Raw genomic sequence first — 20,158 nt, forward strand, 5'->3', positions numbered from 1 at the left:
ATTATCTTTTAGTGATTGCATCTTTCCGTTGGTCAACAACCAACACTCAATAGAAATCCATAAAAACCAAACACAGATCATTACCTGTCTACCCGAACAGCGTTATGACCTTCCTTTGGGTTCAGATGCATTCTCAGTCCCATCAAGAGAAAACAGAAGAAATGCTTATTAGCCTTGTGGATTTCCCGATAGGTAAGAAATGGGTTTGTGGCTACGGTAATTGGGATGCTGTCCACTCACTGAGTCCGTGGAAGTCTTTCGTTTCGGGGTGGGGTAAATAAGCGTGATCCTCCCTTTCCAATCCGTGAAGGTGGTTCACGAAGAACTCCCCTGCTCCGATCTCCTGATAGAAAGCCTTTCTTTTCCGATAGAGAGACCTCGCGAGTCAAGTAATTCCTACTTCGATATGCCTTAGTCTATTCATACTGGCTGGGGTTATGTAAGGTTTCTATCGGGATGACTAAGCTAGTGGAGCGCATACTGAATTTCTTTCATCAGCATCTTTCTTTAAGGGCTGGGATCATAAATAGTCTAAGAGGCTCTAAGGGAGTAGCCAAAAACCTTCAAGGTGAAAAGGAAGTGCCGTAGACAAGGTTCGTTCGTTCCATGCTTCAATTACGAGCTCCTTCTTTATCCATATTACACTACATCTAGAATGTGTGTGATCAAGGACCGGGTCAAGTTTTCATGAAGGTGTTTAGCAGTACTTTCTAGTCTCTCTTTCTCGCAGCGGGTTTGAAATGTCGTCTTTCACTATAGAAAGAAAGAAGCCCCAGCCCAGGTTCCTTGGCACAAAGCAGGCTCTCTCGCACGCACGCACCTCTATGATCCTTTCCTTTCTCCTCGTAGAATTGAAGTTAGGAGTCACAGGGGTAAACCACTTCTCGGACTTGGAATAAGAGTTCTCAGAGTAGAAGTGAGTAGTGGAAGTCTACAACTATAGGGAATAAGACAGGAGTTTCAGTTGGAAAGTCAGCATCTAAGTTTGAAATAAAGAATCAAGAAAGGAATATAGGACAACAACTTGTATAGAAGTAAAAGAATTGAACGCTGTGAACCAAGCCTGACTTACTTAAGACATAAACAACAATTGACCAATAACGATAAGAAACCAACTCCGACACGGGAATTCCATTAAGAAGAATACACCCCATAAAGACTTCAGCTCGACGCTAGGATTTAGCTCATTAATAAAAGAAAGAAACCCACAGCTGTAGAAGAAAGGCTAGCGTAGCGGATCAATCAAAGAGAGAAGAATCCGCGGGAGCATAAGAAGACAAAAGTGGAAATCCGGAATTGCACTCATGAGTGTAGCACCGGCTCGAACAGCGGAACTCGTCTACCAAGACCAAGATTGGAAATGCAGAAGAAACTTCCGTAGTATAAGAATACCTCCCTTAGAGTCTAAATAAAGAATGGAACACTATGTAGGATGCCAAGATGCCCGGGCTAAGACCAAGAGTCAATCACAAATAAGTAACGGAGTGAAACAAATAAGTGTACTATAATAGAACAGAGTAGTCCAAGCCTTACTGTGTATCTCCAGATGCCAAGCCTTACCGCTCCGGCCAGATGCCAAGCCCTACAGCCTCTCGTTTGAGTCTACCTTTACCTATAAACAAATGAGGCTCTTTCCTTGAATGCCTAGCTTCCGTATTATACTGCTTCCCTTTATTCTGATTCTGTTAACTTATAATAGTTCTTCTGTTAACTTAGTTTTCTCATATTCTATTTTCTTCTATTTATTTATTTGTGGGTTATTATAGAAAAGTAGTCTAAAAGGGGTTCTGCTTTATGGGTCAAAAAGGATATTCTTTTCTCTGGAACGAAGGAGCTCTGGTGCGGGTGTGAAGTAAACGAAAATCCCTAGCAGAAGTCAGAAAAAAACGATGAAGTAAGGACTCAATTCATTAGTATGGGAATGACCACCGAGAAACTAGTCTTATGGCTCATCATCTAAGAGTTAAAGCAAAGAGCGGAAGACGGAAAGGGGCATACAGAACTCAACTAAGCAATAGAAGAATAAGATCACTAAATACACTAGCATTAAAGACTGTAGCTTCAGTTGGAAAGTCAGCATCCAGTCTAAATAAAGGAGTCTAAGAATCAAGGAGCTAGTATAAAGAAAGGAGATAAAGAATGGAAGTGGAAAGTCATCATCTAGTCTAGCGCTCTCAATCAAGTAGGAAACTATAAGAAGTGACCCCAAAAAGTGAGAATCGAAACATCAAGTAAGAAATGAACTCGCCAAGGCTTCACCAAAACTAGAAAGCAAGAAAGTCAGGAGCACTACCCTTACCTAAGTCCTGGAATAGCTTCCCGAGCCTACCCAGCTGGCTACTTCTCCTTTTCTTGCTCATCTACTTCTCCGTAGTCAACTAAGGGGGATGTTAGTGAATACTTAATTTCCAGTGGATCCGAAGTCAACAAACCCAGTTATTGCTCTTGACTCTTTACTACTCTACTACTAATATGGATTCTGGTATGGATTCTGGACTAGACTACTCTACTGGTGAAACAGGACTACTACCTAGCCTAGATCTACTCTTTGGACCACTACTAGTTGGGGATTAAACTCACACCATTAACATCAGGGCAGGAACTCTACTTTCTGACTGGACCACTACCCTTACTTTAGCCAACACCCGGACCAGACTGATTTCACTCCTTTTCAGATACCCGACCCCAACTCGTATACTAGGAAAAGCCTTTCACTCCTGGGGAATTCTTATATTAACTACTGAGCAGCTTTCTCATCTCCCTCTGATCTTGCCTCGGATCTTGCCTCTGCCCTTATAATAAATGGTAGACTCACTGCTTCCTGACCCGACCTAAACTTCCCTTACCGACCGAAACAAATACTTCTTTTCACTCACTCCCACTGTTGCTCACCTGTGTTCAAGAATAAGGGATATACTAAGATCATCAACAGTCGAAGGAAAGTCTCTAGTTTTCTACTTTATTTGTTCTTTGATAAATTGATTCATTTTCTCTTCCAAGTCAGTAAACCTGCCCGAGCCGCCAAGTCAGTCCACCACCACAGCAAGCTAGATCTTATTCTTATGTACTTGCTTTCAACCTTTAACCTATAATAAGTGTGAACCCCGAGCTCAACTCTGTAAACAAAGACAGATGAGACTGGACAACTACCCGAGCCCAGTATAAGTAAGTAAACTACCCGCGCCTCAAAGCCGATACTTTATGCATTTCCAACCTAAACTCTCCCTCGAGCAGTAAGTCTCTTTTTGGTCTTCAACAAGAAAACAGGAAAGTCAGAACAAAACTGGTGTTGCGCGGCAGGGCACTCGAATAGGACTACAAATACAGTTATTGCTCCCGTCCCGAGCACATAGAAAGTATACAGATAAAGCCCAATTACTTAAGGTCAAAGGACTTGTATACCAAACCTACCCCTAGTATAGGAAGAAAACGAGTAATTCCACAAGCCAATCACCTACAGATGAAACCCGGGTTTGATAGCAATTCCAGACTTCAGTACTTATAGCTTCAAAGCCAACTAATATCTCTGACCTAGCTGCAAAGCCTTATACTTCCGGGTTGCATTCCGACTTGATAACAGGAACAGGACTCTCATCTACTTCTGAAACAACTTAGTTTTATTCTTGTACCAATGAGTGCAATTCTCACTTTCCTAGCAGCACTAGCGTAAATCCTGGGTTCAGTCTGTCACTACCCTTGGTTCCAGTCTGAGATGCATTGGTTTAAGGCTTACACTCACTGGTTGGAGTCTTTCTGTTCACTAGTCCATTCCGAGTCTTATACTTACTGGTGGAACTCTTTCACTTATGAGTTTGATTCTCACTTTCCTCCTAGCTCACCTCCACCTCTGACCTCTGGCTCATCTAACTCTTATCCGACTGTTACTACTTAGTTGGATCCTTAGTCATCTGGTTCTTGACCAAGTCCTGTCTTCGTAGATGCTTTCGGCGGTAGCGAGCCTTTCCCTACTTGATGGTTTCCATTCTGACTTTCAATTAAGAGCACTACTAGAGGTTGTTAGGTTACCCAATTCCTTTATACAGAGCGCATTCTTCTGGTTCCCCGGCAGCTTATGAAACTAAGGTGAGTTGAATTCCTTATTTATGGTTTCTCATTCTTATACTATATTAATTCTCTTATACTATATTAATTATGAGTCTGACTTCCGTTATACGCATCCCATAGAATATAGGGCTTGCTTGAGCAGCTCATCTAGCAAACAGGGAATCTATCTCTTGTCTTGCACTGCACCTAGGAAACCCGGAAAAGATCGATCGACCAGTCACATATTTATGCCTAGAAGCAGTGGCCTGGCCGGGGTTGATGCAATTATCGGCTTCGGCTTCATATACTGATCCTTATTATGCGCTAAGTAAATGAGCTATTCGAGTCGTTGAACATGGCTTAAAGGACTGGAACTCTGATTCTCTAATTACCCATTTTTTCTATGCAAGACTCTATTTATTCACTTATCTTATACTTATTGCTTCCCTTTTTCTTGTTGCAAGTTATTCCCTTTATATTGTTTCAAAGACGGGTTCTTCAGATAGAATATATGATTTTCTTCCCTTAACTTCAAGCCAGTACTCATGGATTCTTCCCCAAACTCGTATACAACTGTTGCTTGTAGAGGTTCACTCCTATTTGTTGGAAGTAAGGGGTAAGGTATTAAGTACCACCGTAAAAGCCAGTACTATATGATGATCCTGAACTTTATACCGCACGCATGGCTAAGGAGAGGATAGTGCACCACTTAGTGTATCTTAGTAACCTCGCATTACAGCTTCCTTACTCTTTACTCCTTGTGCTCTAGTGTATCTTAGTAACCTCGCATCACAGCTTCCTTTCTAATAGGAGCTTGTTTGTAGTAGGATTCGGCATTATCTTAGTTGTACATAGGCATATGGATGCAATAAGGCTACTCTCGCGGGGTGGATTAGCTTACATTCGCTACTGCTGCAGCTTGTTTGTTTGCGCCCTAGCTTAAAAGTGCTCTATGCCCAACACCGGGAAAGAAGAGTGTTTTGCCGTTGAAGCGCGAGCTTAGATCCATTTTTCTTATGCAACTTAACAACAGAAATGCGCGTCGTACTGAAGTAGAGTCTCCGAGTTAGTGTTAGAGTCTCCTTTAGAATAATAGGATGGAGCTATAAGGGGAAGAACCAGAGTGCTGAGCTAGGTATGCTCAAAGAATCTATAATAAGAGAATCAATAGCCCACTATATGGGTAAGAACCAGAGTTATGAGCTAGGTACGCTAGCCGAGTTAGTGTTAGAGTCTCCTTTATAGTATCCATGTGTTAGAGTTCCCGATGCTTTCGATCCACCCCTTCCCTTGCTTTAATCATTTTATTGAGTGCACCACTACCACAAATATATAATAGTCAACAACTATAAGGAAGAATCAAGAATAAAGTAGGATAACTTCGGATTGAAAACTATCTAATGAACCCACGCACCCTGCAATAACTCTATTAGATTAAGTTAGCACAACGGAACAAGGCGAAATCTCTCTTAAGGAAGAAGCCCAGCCCAGCCCGGAACAAGCTTTAGGCAGTGAGGTGATGTGACCAGTAACTTGTTATTCTATAAGTTGTGCCATGAAAGCAGTCAGCAGAAGAAGTAGCGTTTGTAGAGTCTCGAGTTGGTTACTCAGATACATGTTGGTTACTCAGATACATAAGTTGTGCCATGAAAGCAGTCAGCAGTCTTAGGTTACTATCCTTTAAGCAAGGGTGAAAGAATGAACACGCTAAAAGAAAAAAGGGGCACCTTATAGAGCCGAGCGTAATGGGTCAATAAAAGCAGAAGCCTTAGCGAGATCTACTGAAGTGGAGTATCTTAAAGCAGAAGCCTTAGCGGGGTCTACTGAAGTGGAGTATCTTAAAGCAATGCAACGGAGTCAAGCTCTTTAGTCAAGTAAACAAACCGTATTGCTTCCAACAAGAAACTACTAACGCAGAAGTTCATAACAACACTGCGAACTCAAGTAAAGTAACAAAACACTATTTTCTGTGCTTCAAAACTCCTAATGCACAACAAGGCCTTGAGCCAGATACTGGTATTAGAGCTAGCTTATATAGTATTTGTATCAGGTATTAGAGCTAGCTTATATAGTATTTGTATCAATCAGCCCTGCCCTAGCCTTGCCTGTTTCATTTCACTGACAAAGAAAAGAAGCATTGAACTAACACGAACATTATATGGAATTGGGTCAAAAAGAGATGGGTAGGTTCTCCAAAGAGCATAGGTAGGTTGTTTCTACTCGTATTCAAAATAGAAAATAATAATAAGAATTTTGAAACTTGCAAAGAAGTCATCAACGGCTTGCGGAACTCACATTAGCACTTATAGGTTACTATACTAAAGAAAGAAGCGACTCTCGTCTCAGGTCAACAACAACGGCGCTAACAGAAGCTTGAAAGATGGAATTGACTCTTGACTTGTGCACTTACGGAGTTTGCCCCACCCTACCAGATAGTCAGCCTTAGCTATAGGCCACACCTGCCACGCTCAAGCAAGGACAAGAAGTCTCTCGCGGATACCCATACTTGCTCGAAGTAAAGTATCTCGTCTCGTAAGGTATCAATCAATTCTTAAATTCCGGAACTTTAGGGAAAGAGTACTTAGGCGGGTTAGCATACTTTACAGGCAATAAGCAGGCAATAAGAGTTTACGCGGATGAAACAAGGGATTCAACTCCAAGCGCATAAGCATTAGATCCTTTATCTCTTCTTACTCAAACACCATTTGAAAACCACTCACTTCCTGGAGGAACTCTATTTTGTGACCAATATCTATCATACCGAGCTAATGATTCTGTTTATTATCTTTCTAACTTAACGGAAACTGCTTCTTCCCCGGATCCGTATCCAGATCCAGCATCTGCTTATACCTCTTTCTCCCCTGTGTTACATAGATATATCCATACTAAACTAGAAACGCTAGATTCCGATTATGAAATAAACTGTCGACCCGACCACCTCTACTTATAAGTGCAGAATGTCATTAAGCAACTTATCTCGCGGGTCCACGCATACGCACAAAATGCAATTGAAAACTCCTAATGCATAAGCCAAAGAAGGTATTGTTTTACTGTCTATGAGCTCTAAAACGGTGTTTTGTACTTGATTCTTCTATTGAATAACTAAAAAGCTACCACTCGGGTCTATCAGACTCACTACCTTATCAACTAAGTCTTCCTTTCGCCTCTAAACTCCTTCTTCTTTATAAGATGCAACTAGCACGGAAATGGACTTATAACCAACAAAGACAGATTCACCAAGAACGGAAAGAGACTGAAATGCTATACTAACACCTTGGCCGGACAGGACTGGTTCTCGTCGTTCTCTTTCTCTATTTCCTCATTGCTTAACACAAGTACCCGACCCGACCTCCAGAACTACTTCCCTTGAAGACCAGACCCGACCTCCACTCTAGTATTGGTACCCGACCTCTATACTTCTTTCTATAAACCCGACCTCTAGTGTTAACGCCTACCACTACAACTCCGGTATTCCACTAATTCCATTCTTATAAGCTGAGGCTGCCAATGAGGTATATGATCCGATTGATGATTAATATCCTTCTCTGGCTTCGGTATCAAAGCAAGTACTTTTTCTTTTCTTCTTCCTCGGGCAGCTACAGCTCTAGTACAACTGTAGGCAAGGGGCCAAGCTTAGTAGTTAACCTCTTCTTCTCTCTACATTTACTTAGTAGTTAACCTCTTCTCCAGGAGCTCTTTCCACTCCGATCATAAGAGAAAGTCAAGTCATATACTAACGCATAGAAAACAATAGGAGAGAGCCCAACAAGCAAGAAAGTAAGGAGCACTACCCTCAATATATAGGTGTCAAATGAACTATTTCATAACGCCAAGACACGACTACAAAGGCAACCGAGCCTACCTCTTCAGTTAAGCCTTAGCCTTTGACTCTATAATTCCACAACTACCCGACCCTACCTCCCCTAAGGCGTAAAATACTTCTTAAACAGAAGCTTACCTCGGCTCTGTGAACTCCCCCGACTATACCTTCATTCTTATCCGCTAACTCTGGCTCTGTAAACTAATACTGAGTTGGATCCCGTCCCGAGCACATAGAAAGTATCTCCGCCCCTAACTCTCATAAGTGTTAACCCCGACCCTAACAAGTATGTCAACAAAACTACCCCCAATTTAGTAATATCATATAAGATATAAGAATCAGTCACACTTACCGCAACAAGCTGAGGGCAGCATCTCTTCTCTTTACTACCTTCTCTGAGTTATAGGATATAGGATGAAACTCCACAACTACTGGCTCGGCTCTAACAGCTGACCTTGCAGACCTAGACTCAGGCTACTGACACAAGGGATGAAACTATAGCACCAACACCGAACCTAGACTTGTTGGAAAAAGTATGGAATTGAGTGCACCGCTGATGGAAGCATAGTAACCTAAGCTCTTCACAGTATATAGAGCATGCGTATAAGTCAGAAATGCTAGTTTGACTTGCACGTAAGGAGAAAGTTAGCAGTTTCGAATTATTTGAATTTACCTGCGGATCAAGACTCAGTGCGCTTACGAGATTAGAGACGGGAAGGGTGTTTTTTCAATAAGATTATAGGCTACAAATGCATGCGTTGGACTTTTTCCCTCAAAATGCCCGATTCCACATAATAAGAGTTGACCCTGCCGACCAGAAATAGGTGTTTTCTCTTAAGCCTTAACCGAGTAGATGTTCTTGATACCTGATTGAGACCTGACTTTCTACTTTAGACGAGACTTCTCCAGCACTCAAAACTAAGTAGGGAGGCCCTAATTCAAGGTCGACTTCTTGTCCCGTTTTCCCATGACCAGACTTATTGTCTATCTTTGTTTGGAGTAAGAGTTCAAGCGGGGTTCAAGGAAGCAGTTAGATTAGAGCCAGCAGTGACCATTTCTTTAGAGGAATCCGCAGTGCGCTTTTCTAAAGGTCAAGTTGGTTGTTTCATTATTTGTTGCGCTAACAGGAGGGGAGTTGATAGGCTTTCAGCACCTTTGATATAGGCGGGTGAGGTAAATGTGGAATTCGTGGAATCCCGAGTTTCATCTTAGTTAGTTGGCGCAAGTCCTGTTTCTTTTGGTGCAAGTGGAGAGTCCAAATCGGGAAAATGGGAGAATAGGTATTCAGTGACTTTCTTCTATTAGCAGGAGCAGGGGAATAAACAAGGCTTTCAGCACCTTGATTCTTCTCTTTCTACTCAGATCTTGTATACTTTCCTAGCTAGCAATACATCTTCCCCAGTTTCATATCTTGATTCTGCCTTCTTTTCTTCCGCTTCTGCACAGGATAGGATGGATGAAATTCCTTATTTGTTGCGAGGCCTCTAAGAAATGCTTTGTTTCTTGTTGAGTCAGGAGTCAGGTACCAGATTGATATTGTGCTTGAAATGAAACTACTTATCCAGCTTCTGAGCGAGCGTTCTTTGGCATTTGATACTGCTCTTGCTTATGATCTTTCTTATGCTTCATCTGTTGATTGTTTCATTTAATGTAGTGCACAACACTTATAGAAAATATAGTCACTCCACTTCAGACTCTATACTTGAAGATTACCCACTTACCATTGACTTTTCTACTTCTCCTTATTCCGCTTTTGCGCTCGCAAGTCAAGTTTTCGGTGTTAGCGAGTCAGGCTACGTATATTGTAGCTCAAAGGTGTTTGGTTACATGATGCTTGTTCCTCCTTCCTTCCTCCACTTACTCCTTACTTCAAGTCTCAATTCTTTCAAGAACGGTTTCCCATACATAAATAAACCATATCGGCATTTATTCGTCATAATGCATGTATATGTGGGGTTCAAAAAGGATTAGTTCATATTGAAAATGGAAAGTGTGTCAATGTATCTAACCAACTACTCCTAATGTTTCACATAGTGCTAGTTGATTACGGGGTCAAGAAAAAGGGAAAGTCCAACTTGGGCGCTCAATTCCAATCGAATGCAACTGGATCTAGTATTGTATTCATTGGCAATCAGAGCATATATATGGATATAACTTATTTCTACCGGGGTCTTGAAAACGAGTGGGGGCCCCTGTATCCTTTTTGGAAGTTTCACTAGGATTCTTAGTGGTTCCAGTTCTCCTTGGTAGGAATTTGATATCTATATTTCTTTCTATCTCAGCAAATCCTTTTTTTCCACAAACAATGGATCGGTGATGTCTTTCTACGGGATCACGGGTTTCTTCATTAGCTCGTATTTAAACAATTTCGTGGAATGTAGGTAGCGGACCGATTCGATAGACAAAAGGTGTGTGTTTCTTTTTGTTGGGTCGGGGTTAAGATGCCAATAATCAGTAAAGGCAAGAAGTGTAGTTACCAACAGACGGTAAAGACGGAACTGCAGAATTACGGATTTCTCTAAGTTTCACCCTGGCCTGGGTCAACGCATTTGCTATAGGGTTCGAAGCTCTGTATTAGCATTTGCTATAGGGGGTTCGGGTGAGAATCCATTCCTTATGAAGCTTCTTCTGCGCTCGATAAGAAAGATGAAATGAAAGGGTTTCCTGCTTTCCTTTCCTCTGGCTCTGTGAACTAAGACTTCTTGAAACAAGCTATTCCAGAAGGGTACGCCCTGTTTTATAGGCTCAAATGCTTAAGTTTTTTCTATATTTACATTTCCATTACTTTTGAGGGGGCTTAAACAGGACTTGCTCGTCAAGAGTTATGAGTAGTGTTTTTCTAGGCTCCTCTCTCTATTTGTAGTAGTTACTAGGCTGATAGCTAATAGTCTAGGCTCTTCTAGTAAGTTTGTGACTTGCCTCGTTGCTTGGTCAGTAGTAGCTCAATAACTCCTGCCGCCTTCCCGCTCGCTACCGTTTAACTCAACTCCTACCGCTGAAAACATAGATTGTAATAACTTCGTAATAACTGTTACTTGCTGCCGCGCCACATTAGTAGTGTCTTGGCCGTCTTTCGCCGCCTATAAACTCACTGCCGCGCCTTTTAGCTCGCTGACGCTCTTTTAGCTCGCTACCGCGCCTAGATCGGCTTGGTTAGTAGTTACTTGTCTAGTAGTGTCTTGGCGGTCATTAGTAGTTCCTTGGCCCGTTCCTTGGCCGAGTTCCTTAGCGCCCACTCCTATATTATATATTATCTTATTATAGGATTACAGAAGAAATAGCCAATCAGAATGCAGTTATAGGAGGAGAGGTAGGTTCGAGGAAGAAAGGGAAGCTAAGCAATAAGTAAAGAAAGTCTATATTGGCTATCCAAAATCCCAGGTGTAGTATAGTAGTCAAGTGAGAATTCAAGTTCACTGTAGAGGTCTCGTTGCTTGGCCCTTTGTTTCGTGTTCGATTCTGGCTTAGGAACAGAGCACAGAGCACCTAGGCCCGAGACACCAGACCACCTTGCTAGATCACCATAGTAAACTAATCTCTTTTGGGGCATTCTGACTTGATAGTTGAAGTCCACTGCTTTAGTCCTAGGTCTTCTAATCCTCCTTATCTCATATCCGACCCACCCAACATACGCTCTCTTTCTTTTACTACTTCAGTGAATTCTTTCTTTTGTTGGTTTTTTTCTTTCTTCATTTACTACTTGGTATTTGGTAGTTGCATCCTTGCTCCTATTATAGTTATTCTTCTACTGACGGGTCAAATGATGTATTTATTAGGTTGAAACCAAGCAAAGAAAGTGAGTAAGGCAGGATAGGCTTTTGGTAAGTAATGCCTTATTCGATATAGGTTTTGTGAGGCATTGATTTAAGTAGTGCCTTGTAGACAGAGATATGGCATACTTCAGTTTAGAAGCAAGGCTAAGAGAAAGGAAAAAGTCACACTTATGGCAGGGGAAGACAGAGCGAAAGGCTTTAAGACAGGGTGCCAAACGAGTATGATTAAGCCCTCCGCTGTTCCATTAGGATAGATACGTGTGAAATTCCTAGTCACTAGTTGTTGCCTTAGAAGTTTTAGGTTGATTCAATAATTACCGGGTTCGATTCACTTTCTAGTGTTGATTCCTCTGATACTCGAAAAACAACACTAAGAAGGTCATACAAGTTCTGAAGTTGGGGATCCCACTCCGCGTTTAAAGAAAGAAAGTCCGCAAAGTAAGTGGCGTATGCCCAGGCCCTATTCTTGTTCCCGGTAGAGTTGGTTTATACCTCTCCTGGGGATGCGCTAGATTATATACCGGACTCATACGACTAATGCTCTTAGGCACTACATCGTTGCCCTATTCCTATACATGGAGTTTGGTCCTATGTTATACTACCCATATCCTGTATCCCCACGAGGTTCCTTCCTGTAGTTAGTAGCTAGGTGAACGACATCGTACCCATGAGCTTAAGAATCAAGGACGACCCGTTAGCTCAAGCAGGAATGAGAAATGGTTGTTCTAGTTTTCAAGCGAGGAGACATAGGCTAGGGAAAGCAAAGCCAGGTTGAAAGCCAAGGTACCGAATGAAGGGCTGTAGTTAAAGGGCTGTTTGTCCTGTAGTTGTATTCTAACTAGTAAGTGTGCTGGATCATATCTATATTATTACTTATAAGTTCAAAGGCTTTAAAGCTGTAGTTAAAGAGTGAAAGAAGCTGTACGGGACTAAAAGTCAGTAGAGAGCCTTGGGATCAGTAGCTTAAGAACGGTAGGTTTTATATAAGTATAGCGAAAGCCTTAGTTATGCGCTTTAGTCTGTTGGGCGCTAGGCGAGTTCCTACTTCTTTATCCTATTCTGACTGGTAGATTTGTATTCTTTAAGACATTGTATGTGTTTTGGAGAGGTCCGCGACTTCCAGAGAGTTGTTTAAGAGTAGGAGTGATAGATGACAGGCTCAAGCTAACAAGTAAGAGTAAAGGTAAGTAGCTGAAGAACGAAAAGCACTATTTGGAGTTTGGTAGCTGGGGAAGTTAGGCTTGTGGACTGACTTTACTGGTTCAATTCTGATAAGTAGTATTCATATTCTTTATTTCGACTATGAGTATTATAGTTACGCATCGATATCTCTCTTTCTATTATTATTATTATTATTAGAATATATGCAGTTAACCAATACACCAATGAATGGGTGGCCAAAGAGTAGGTACGCCTTGCTAGCTGTGGTTTCGAGCTGATAGTTAGCAGTGTAATTCACAGTTCCGAGTTGAGCTCTCAGAAGTTGTAGGTTGATTAGTGAAATCAGACTCAAAGGAAGTAGAGTTAGGGTGACAGCAAGGACAGTAAGAGAATTCCCGCACTGTTGACTAGAGTTAGGGTGACAGCAAGGACAGTAAGAGTCATACAAAGCAATGTGAGTTTGCAAACAATAAGTAGTGTGAGTTTGCTAGTGAGGAAAGGGATACTCAAACATAGGCATTGAAGGCGGGAAAGTAAGAAGAAGATAGTAACTACTAGATTTAGGGCTAAGGGGGTTTTTCGCAAGTCAAGTTAGACTAAAAGCGAGTCAAGTCTTTATGGGCGGGTAGGAGTTCCGTTTCCTGTCTTACTAATGAGGGCTATTCTTATAGGTGTTTCAATTCTCATGGATATTGGCGGGGATCCGACGCTCGCAAGCAACGTACAATCAACGTACAATCAACTACAACAAGGGAAGAGAACTAAACCAACACAACTATATTGCGTGTATCACGGGAAGTAGAGGTTTTCAATTACAAATCTGAATTCAAAGGTAGAAAACAACTGCATGCATAAGCCCAATGAAAATAAGCCCGAAAACTACTGCATAAGCCCAATAACATTATATGTATCATTATCTTAATAAAGAAAAAAACTCCAGCATAGGAATAAGGAAAGTCAGACAAAAACTCCAAAGTGGGAATCAAAGGAACGAGTTCTAAGCCCAATGATTCAAATAAAGAATGAAAGTAGTCAGCACAGTGGAATACTGAAGCTAGGCGCATTCCAGGCAAGAACCTAAGTCCTTCTAGGGGAATACGGAATTCAATAAGTAAGTATCAGATGAGAGGCAGGAGAGGCAGACTCAAACAAATACTACAGGGAATAAGGCAGTCGTTTCCGTTTTCAAGTAAGCATCTAGTCTATAGGGGAAAGAAGCCAGAATTCCAGAAAGGAGTTTCCCGGGCTACAAGACGGAATTGCAGAAGTGAGAATTCCACTAATCAGAAGTAATCTCCATGTCAATAATAAAGAATACAACTCGAGAGTAAGGAGACTCATGCTAACATAAGAAAACCACTCTAAAGTCAGATCTTAAAGGAGGTAGGAAGTCAGAAGTCACCCATTAATTCAGAATTCCCCTATTTCTAGCAAACCTAGGGAAGCCTACACAAACATGGAAGAATTGCACTATAATTTCAGACGAAAACCTCAGGCACATAGGTATAGGACGCTAATCACTTGTCAACAAGCTATAAGACTTATATTAGTTGTAAGAAGAATGAAAACGAAACTATAAGAATCAAATTACCAATAATACAATTACTAAACATCAGACTAAACTACAGCTTCTAAGAACTTAACTACTGACCGGCATCCCCATTCTCTTGTGCTAGTCTGCTCTTCCTTGGTTTAAGCCTATATCTAAGTTTTCAACCTCCCTCCTCGGGTGGTCAATCTTTCTTTTCATTATTTGTATTAGGCCCTTCCAGTATTCGTATAAGTACCCCGACAACAGAGCTTTAGTCTTATTGCCTTTAAAGTTCCTCTATTCTGTAGTTGTTCACTGAAAACTCCCCCTACTGCTTGTAAGGCTTACTGCTATTACTACCATTCTATAACTACTATACCTATAAGTCTGCCTTTCCTTAATCACAGGCTAATTTCTTATACTAGAAGTCTTACTGAATGGGGTAACCAATCTGACTTTACTGCTTATATGTCTTACTACCCGCATTTGAATTCTGTAATTAATGCCTGTAATTCCTGCGCTTGCGGCGAACTCTGGTAGTGTATTAGTTTTCATTCTCATATATGGGTTTCATTAGTAGTGACTTAGCCTAGTTGCTAGTCGGAGCAGTTTCATCTGTGACTGGTGGACTTGCGAGTAATTGAGTTGAGGCAAGACGATCATCTGTGTTAAAGCTAGTTGGTTAAGAGCACTTGTTAAAGCTAGTTGGTTAAGAGCACTTGGTTAGGTGGATGAGTGACCCTAATAGATATTCTACCTAGTGAGGCTCCAAAAAACAGGACTTGGTAATGCGAAGAAAGGACTGGAATTGTAGTTGATTGGTGACTTCACCCAGGTAGTTAAAGAACCAGCCCACTACAAATAAGAATCAAACTGGGTGTTAGTAGCTACAGAGCATCTAGCCAAAGAGTGGACAAGCGGAGGAGGAAGTCAGAATGAAACCAAGTCAATCTTAGAATTGAACGTCGTTGGCAAGTGGGAAAGTCATAGACAAACTCAGAAGTCGGAATGAAAGAATAAGTTGCCAGGCTGCTAGTGGAGATGAGCCAGCTCAATTACATCGACCCTAGTTTAGTCTTCTCTTCTGTTTACAAGTAAAGGGATCTACTAACTGGTTCGAGGGATGGTTGCCAGTTGTCATAGGTATGATAGTAGCCAGCTGCCCTATTTGTAGTATACGCTTGGCGCTATGTGTTTGTTAGTTAGTAGTTAGAATACCAATGTTGCAGTTTCCCCTGCAGAGTCTAAGAATAAGACAAGTGCTACTAAGAGACTATAACTACAGCTACTAAGCTTGGTGCAGTGCCTTGGTCATTAGTAGTTTCTTGGTGACTATAACCACTGACAACCAGGCTTCAATCACTCCCAACAAGGCTTGAACCAGTGCTAGCAAGAATGAGAGGAGGTAGTTAAAGAACCAACCCCAGGAGTCAAAGAATGGAACTTAGGAGTGACAGCCTGAACCCGGTACTGCTCGGAATGGGGCGAGGTAGTTTAAGCCTGATACTAGTGAATCCAAGCCTGGGATATGGGTATATAGTTCATTCTATTCATTATTCAGTGGAGTGGGCACTTCTTTCTATACTCAATCAACGAGTCAATCAACGAGCTTCTTTCGCACAGCTTCAGATCCTCTCTCGTCTACAACACCATCTAGGGCTGCTCACTTTATTGACCTTATTAATAGTTTTGAACACTAGATTGGGATGGAGTACTTTCCTGGAGACAACACTGTGTAGTGGGCATGAGAATGAGATGAGCTGAGAGCCGAATGCAGTTATTAGTTGACAGCAGCTTTGCTTGTGGAATGACTTGGTGAATTCCTATACGAGGCTAGGGTGCTTTTGTTAAGCAAAGAAGAAATAGAGAACAGTGATGCTAACAACAAGACTTCAACAAGGCATTACTCCCACTGATTCCCTGCCGCTTCCCCTGGTACTAAGATCAGAATCCAACTAGGTAGTTACAGGACGAAACTCATGGGTGAGCTAGAGGGGTGAGCTAGGCAGCTAGGCAGCTCAGTAGTCACAGGCGAGGTGAGCTAGTCAGATAGAGTTAGTTCGGGCAAGAGAACAGGTATAGATAGGTTGGTTTGGTGCGAGGCAGGGACTGTTCGAGGAAAGAATTAGCTACATCCGGCAGTAAGTCTAGTATACGCTTGTCTTATTACAGTACTACGGGTTGGTTTCTAAGAGACTGGTTCGGTGCTTTATCTGTCTACTTGCTATGTCTTTGTAGTCGGTACTTGCCTATACGCTTGGCAGTTGCCCTTAATTAAGTCGGTATCGGATAAGAGCCCTTATATTAAGTTGGCTCCATTTGAACTCGTTGCCATAGCCCGGGTAGCAAGTATACGAGGAGAATTAAGCTAGTAGCAAGAGGGGAAGTTTCTGTTTAAGAAGTATGAGTAGCCAGAGTCGAGGTAGGCGTAGCCAAGCCTGAGTCGAGGTCGGCTTGGTAAGCTATTTATGAGTAGTTGATAGTTGATAGTTGTCTGCTTTCCTACTAGCTATGTGTTTGGGAGTTAGGTGAGTATTGACTGACTGGCCAGAAGAGAAGAGATTAGCTATTTGCTCTTAGCCAACCCTTCCGCTCGCTATTGTCTAGTAGTGGATTTCTTAAGAATAGAGTTGACCTCCTAAGCTTCCCTACGCCCATACTGGATTAAGCCTCTGAACCTGGCATACCTGGCATACCTCTCTTATCTTGCCAACAACAATCACCAGAACAGGAGCAGTACTAAAGGTGCTGAAAGCCTTCTACTTCTATTACACCCCCACCCCTAATAGATTGATTCGAGAGACACATACCCACTCAGGCAATGAAACCACAACTAATAATAAAAAGGGATCTACTAATAAGATACTCAAGTCGGATAGCCTGTAACACCCTTGTTTAGGCCTTGGGTGCCGAACACAGGACTTGGTATTAACTTGTAATGTCTATTATTGTTGCTGCCGTTTTTAAGCTCGCTGCCGCCCTGAATACTAGACTTGTTTATAGCCCCATTAACATATATTAATTGAGCTCTTGACTTTCGTTGCCTTTGTAGTAGTGTCTTGGCCGGAAGAGCAGCCCTTTAGCACAACATTAGTAGTTGTTTGTCCCGTTGCTTGGCCGTTTCATGATATTGGTCAACTCCATTCCGAACCCACCCGGTATAAGTCCTTGCCTCATGAGCTCCATTCTGTGACTACTTAGGGACATTCTTTGATTGGTTAGCTCTATTCTTAAACTAGAAGAGGGGGCCAAACAACTACTAATGTTGTGCGGCAGGAGCTAAAGTGGGAAAGAGGTAAATCGGTAGGCTTACTAGCGACTATCAGGCTTGCACTCCTGGGTTTGATTCTTGTTGTTAGTGCTTGGCCTCTGTCTCACTGGTTTGAGTCTTGTTGTTGTTGAGGGGTGTCGAGGTCTCTTTGTTAGTGGTTTCATCCTGCTAGTTGCTAGGTTGATTCTGAGTACCCTACAGATCAGTCCGAAACACCTAAGCTTCAGTCTGATAGTAAGATAGTCTGCCCCGACCCGAACTCTGTTATTGATAACTTGACTAGCTTCCTCTCCCCTATCGCCAAACCTGTACCATAGTTGAGTTGTTTCTCTCCCTATCGTCTCAAACCTGGCTTTTCACTAGAACTCCCGGCTTGGGGCTTGTTTCAAGATGAGCAGATATATAAGTGGCTAAGTTAGTGCTGAAAAGGACTGGTAGAATAGTAAGAAACTCCATTCTGTGGACCACACCTCGCAACAAAGCAAGTACTTTACCTCGTATCAAACCGAAACTATCACTGATGAAACTACGAAACTACTTGTTGTGGGACTAGACAACTACTAGTTGGGGATTCAACCCGACCTATCTACCACTACTAATAAGAATTCAACTCTAAGATCAGAAACAGAAGAACGGGCTGGCTTACCAAATCATTCCACTATCACTCCACCTTCTTAACCATATCCTTTTGAAGCTTACTTTAGCCCGAGCTACTTTCCTTCTATAGCTTCGGATTGCCCTCCTTACCCCGCGCACCAGTACTGGATTAAGAAACGGATCTTTACTGCACTACTACTTTAAGAAGGTAAGGGTCTGGAAACCAACTCTTCATTACTATAGGCTAAACTCAGTACTTACAGCAATTAGTACATCTGCTACTAACCCACCGGAGGCTCACTAATGAGTAGTTGATTGGCGGGCATGGATTCCCATTCTTACTGGATAGTTAGTGATTCCTACTCTTACGGGAGAGTTCGTCAGTGGGGAGCTCAATTCTCATTCCCATAAGTAGTAGAGTGAAGTGGTATCACCTATGTGTGTAGTTAAGGGGTCGGGGTTCACTCGTTGAAGTAACAAACTGGGGTGAACTCCAAGGTTAGAATTGACACTCACAACAAGGAATAAGTCATTTAAGAATGCAACAAACTACCTGTAACTAAGGGACCGGTCTGAAACAAGGTATTCAACTATAGCACCGACCTCTACTCTGGCTACAACTACTGATTAACCAGGACTAGACTACTACTCGTTGGGTCAAGAACTAGTGGAGAGGAGAGGGGTCTCGATTGGACAACTACTTTCAGGTTGATACTTTAGACCCTAATTTCTATATACGAAAATAGCATGATTTCGCATTTTGAGATGTTTTTAGAAGGATTTCCCATTCCACGGGCACAGATGAGCGGCCCTGCCGCGACACACGAACAAAGGAATTGTTATAACTGCGTTATAACCCACTACTGCTGCTGCCGCACAACGGCTTACGCCGTTGCCCAAAAGCTCCTGCCGCGGAACATTAGTAGTTCCTTGGCCCGTGTCTTGGCTGTCTTTATAAGTAATTTCTTCCTATCAGATTTACCCTCTTGCTCTGTAACTCCGGTACTACTGCTCCTGTTCTTGTGGAATCCCAAGTTGAATCCTATTTCCTATATATAGAATATAGAGAATGTAGGAGTGGAAAAGGCCAAGGGCCAAGCAACGGACACTACTAAGAATGGAACGAGTGAGAGAAAGAATGAAGCCAGTGCATCTAAGCCTGAAAGATTAATAAAAGAATCCAAGGCTTAAACCGGTGCTACTGAGACTTGAGACTTCAACTAAGTAGTCAAAGAAGAAAACAAATAAGTAGGAAAACAACATATAACAACATAGAATGCAGAAAACCATACAGAATACAGAAAACAACTCCGTATTATAAGAATCAAACTTGGACTTCTCAGACTAAAAAGAAAAGGGTGGAATTCCACAACTGGTGGTGCTTCTCCGACCGCGCCTACTGACTTAGACCAACGATCCCCCTTAAAGTAACTACTAATGTTACGCTAAAGTATTGTGTACTCTGTTGACTTTCCTCTCTCTTCTCAGACTGAAACCGATGCCAATAAGGATTGGAACTGCAGGAAAGGAATCAAACTCATAAGTTAGGTAATGCATCTACCACTGCCAAGACTGCTTTAACTAGGAACTCCGGCTTATCCGACAGCCCCTTAAGTCTGACTTCACTTGCTTTTCGACTTACTTTACAGGCTCTTAGCCTTTGTCTCCTAGCTCCAATTCCTATAGTTGCTACTGAAATAAATACGGAAATGCCTATGTGTTAGTTAGAGGCTTCCGCTCCTCGTTTTCAAACACACTATGACTCGGGGTTTCTTTACTTGCTTTTATTGACTTTCGAACGGAGGAATCAGAATATGGCTACGCTCTAGCGCATCCCTGCAACTAATACAAAGAATTGCACCCGGGAAAACCAGAATAGAGCTATTACTTAATGGAATGGAACTAAGGCATAAAACGATAGAAACCATGCAAACTGGACAGGACCTTCACTAGCGCACCAG

Source organism: Musa acuminata, unplaced genomic scaffold, assembly GCF_036884655.1.
Source record: "Musa acuminata AAA Group cultivar baxijiao unplaced genomic scaffold, Cavendish_Baxijiao_AAA HiC_scaffold_468, whole genome shotgun sequence".
Taxonomy (NCBI): Eukaryota; Viridiplantae; Streptophyta; class Magnoliopsida; order Zingiberales; family Musaceae; genus Musa; species Musa acuminata.